Consider the following 4,289-nt stretch of genomic DNA (forward strand, 5'->3'; position numbering starts at 1 on the left):
CTGAAGCTCAGAGTAGCTAAAGGTTTGTACACAGTCATAAAGCAGTGAGTCAGAACCGGAATGAAGGTGAGAAACTTCACTGTTAACAGCCAGTACTCTGACAGTCAACTCTCTGAAGTCATTTGGATACTTAGAGAGCCAAGGTAACTCTTTTATAGTAGTTGACTGTTGTAGTTGGGAGCCAGCTGGCTTGATATTTGGGGCATTCAACTTTCCTTAACATGACTAAATGAAACCACGTGGAACCCACCCATTGGTTTTGCCCTGCACTATCCACCAATACGTATTAATTTATCAGATCCTGTGACCAAATCCTTAGAAGAGTGTAGTCTACAAGGCTCAGCATGACGTATTCCTCGGTCTTCCTGCCTATTCTCTCTCATCTTACATGACGTGTCTTCTGGCTCTGGATGTCCACCACCCTGGCATTCTCTCCTCGCTTCTTAGAATAGGCTGTGCCCCTTCCCAGCTCAGGTCCTTTGCATAGACTATCTCCTTGTCTTCTAATGCTCACTCTCCTCTTTGCTTGGCTAACATTTATTTATTCTTTCTTCAGGTCTCAACCTTCATTTCACTTCCTCTGCAAGGCTTTCCCTAACCCCTAGTGTAGGTCAGGCTCCCCTGCTGGACACTCTCATAATCCCCTGTACTTCTCCATCATGGCACTTGTCACAAGTGTAATCTATGTATTATTTGGTTAATTATTTCTTCTTCTTTTTTTTTTTTTGTGAGGAAGATCAGCCTTGAGCTGAACATCCATGCTAATCCTCCTCTTTCTGCTGGGGAGGACCGGCTCTGAGCTAACATCTATTGCCAATCCTCCTCCTTTTTTTGCCCCCCAAAGCCCCAGTAGATAGTTGTACGTCATAGTTGCACGTCCTTCTAGTTGCTGTATGTTGGACGCGGCCTCAGCATGGCCGGAGAAGCGGTGCCTCGGTGTGCGCCCGGGATCCCAACCTGGGCCGCCAGTAGCGGAGCATGCGCGCTTAACCGCTAAGCCACGGAGCCGGCCCTAATTATTTCTTCAAGGTATAACTTGCCCTACCAAACTGAGATCTGAGAAGGCAAGAACCATATTATATTTTATACTACTCTCTCCTGGCACACATGTCTAACACATAATCAATGTCCAAAAAATATTTGTGGAATAAATCAAAGGATTTCAATAATACCTGTGAAAATATTTTCATAAACTGTAAAATTTTATATAAATGGTATTGCTATTATCATTATTTGTAGTCTGATTACCTGAAATTTATCTTATATTTTTAACATTGTTGCTAAATAATGAATTAGCATGTGTTAAATTAATTGTAATGTATTTTCTTTTATTTTATTAGCTGAGCCTAACTTTGGCTCACCTTGTGGTTTTTTATGACGTGCGTAGGAAGGGCGACAGTTAACTGAGAAAAGGAAGGCAGATTTTCCTTCTACTGCAGCAGAAATCCTAACTAGATGGGAAGGCTCTAAATTCCTCACCTGACCTCTTGCCCATAAGACATGAGTCAAATCTAAGAGATTCACACTCAAACCAGAAGCATGTTGGCAATCTTTCTTGTACTACTTGTTCCCAGGAGAAAGTATGTGTTTGCAGACAAACGTGTTTGCTTTTTTTGTCAAAAAACGTAGACCACGTTACACAAGATGCTTCCAACTTCTGCCATAGTTGCCAAGATATTAAAATAAATTCCGTGCCCAACTTTATCTCTTCAAAGTCTGGTGTTCTCTACTTCTCTGTTCTTTTTAAATGACTTCTGTTTTTTTCCTGATTGATTGTCCTGTTTCACATTATATTAAAAAGTCCCAAATCCTTTTGAGCAGTAGGCGTAGTATACATCTTAAAAAAAAAAATCGTAGCCTGAACTCTCAGAAGTTCAGGAAGTAATCACATTTTAAAGGAGGAGCTGACAAAAATAAAGCAATTATCTTCACTACAGTCATGGAATTAAGACACTGTGTCATCCAGGTTGAAGAACTATATAGTGCATTAAGCTTTCCTTAGCATTCCTCAAATTAAAGTCGTATATAACTCCCCTTTTGACTAAGATGAGGATATCTTTACCACAGAATCTCTAAGACTAGTCGTTATTTTTTGTTCATGGTATAAATTCAGCAATGTGTGAGAAAGCACTTTGTAAACATGTTAAAGTGTTTAGTAAAGGTTCTACCCAAGTGTAATGCTATGGTTATAGTAATTCCTACTCTATTTACATAAAAAATCATTTTAGATCTTAAATGTATTGAATCTTGAATATTGAACCTGGGCATTTTGAGCATCTTAAGTAACTGTGCACTGGCTTCTTTCATTTTAAGCAAATAATTTTTTGCAACCAAAATAATAATGATAATATCTAAGATTTATTAAGAATTTATTATATGCCAGGCACTGTGCTAAGAAGCTTATGCAAATGATCTCATTTAATCCTCCCAATCCTGTGAATAGAACCATTATTATTTTCACCCTCATTTTAAGATGAGAGGAGAGGTTAGGTAACTTACTCAAAGTCAAGTTTGAAGTTTGTTAGATATAAACCAAGGTAATGTTCACAGCGTTTAACAGTAGCTATAGTAGTTCTATCTTTGATTTTTTGAGGAGTCTCCATACTGTTTTCCACAGTGGCTGCACCAGTTTGCACTCCCACCAGCAGTGTATGAGAGTTCCCTTCTCTCCACATCCTACCATATGATCCAGCTATTCCACTGCTGGGTATTTATCCAAAGAACTTGAAAACACCAATGCATAAAGATACATGCACCCCTGTGTTCATTGCAGCGTTATTCACAATAGCCAAGACTTGGAAGCAACCTAAGTGCCCATCAAGGGACGAATGGATAAAGAAGATGTGGTATATATACACAAAGGAATACTACTCAGCCATAAGAAACGATGAAATCCAGCCATTTGTGACAACCTGGATGGACATTGAGAGTATTATGCAAAGTGAAATAAGTCAGAGGGAGAAGGTCAAATACCCTATGATTTCCTTCATTAAGTAGTAGATAATAACAAAAACAAACAAACACATAGAGACAGAGATTGGATTGGTGGTTACCAGAGGGGAAGGGGGGAGGGAGGAGGGCGAAAGGGATAATTCAGCACATGTGTGTGGTGATGGGTTGTAATTAGTATTTGGGTGGTGAACATGATGTAATCTATGCAGAAATAGTAGTATAATGATGTACACCTGAAATTTATACAATGTTATAAACCAATGTTACTGCAATAAACAAAAAATTAAAAAAAAAAAAACAGTAGCTATAGCAAGGACACCCAACAATCAGAATGGACACCAACCACAGCCCTGCAGCAAAGTCCAGGAGACCAGTAAATTCCCTTTAGTTCCTGGATTATGGGCTGGTCCACGGGTTGTGGGAGAGGGAACAGATGGGCCGGGGGGGAATTTAGCTGAATATCAGCTCTGAACATAAAACAAGACATTTGCAAGAATGTAGTAAGTGGATAGGGTATGAGACTGAGAATTCAATTCAGCAGATACCTTACTCTGTGCCAGACACTGTGTGAGCCCCACGTGGTAGAACAGGAATGAGGAAAATACGATCTCTCATCCCAAGGGGCTTGGAATTGGAAGACCTGAGATTTGGTCTTGGTTCTGATTTTGGGAGCTGAATGACCTTGAGAAAGTCACTAGCTTCTTGCAGCTTCTTGAAAAAGGGATTAATTTTCTAATCAGTAAGACTCAGGGGAGGCAGCAGGGTGATTAATCTTTATGGAGCCTTAAATCATTAGTGACCACTTCTAAAAGATGTGCACCTTCCTTCACATACATGTCATGTTGCATTTAGCTGATGTTTTCTGTTTTGGTGGCACTGTGATAGTCTGAATTTGAAACTCTGCAAGGCAGTAAAATTGATTTGAACTGTTAAATAATTTAGACCAAGTAGACCCTGTACACAAATATGTAATTATGTGAATTGCTGTTATTGATGTTGGAATGTAACTGTTTACCAAATGAAAGCTAAAGGTGTTCTCTAATTAAAGTCTTTTAAATTCATGCTGATATTGGTACAGTTGAGATGCCATAATTATGTTCAAATGAATTCTTGGTGCTTCAGGGAACATGCGGCTATAGAAAATAATAATGTTGCTATAATTATTTTCAGTGTTTAATGATGTAATGGTTTATGCAGCGTCAGTGTTCAGATGCAACGGGTTGTTAATGATGTGATTATTGAAAACAGTGAACTATGTTATCATTAAAAAAATCTTCTGTGACTGGACAATCTACTTTTTGTTGTATTATGCTAAAGCAATATTTTTTCACATGTTG

Source organism: Diceros bicornis, chromosome 33, assembly GCF_020826845.1.
Source record: "Diceros bicornis minor isolate mBicDic1 chromosome 33, mDicBic1.mat.cur, whole genome shotgun sequence".
In the NCBI taxonomy this organism is placed as follows: Eukaryota; Metazoa; Chordata; class Mammalia; order Perissodactyla; family Rhinocerotidae; genus Diceros; species Diceros bicornis.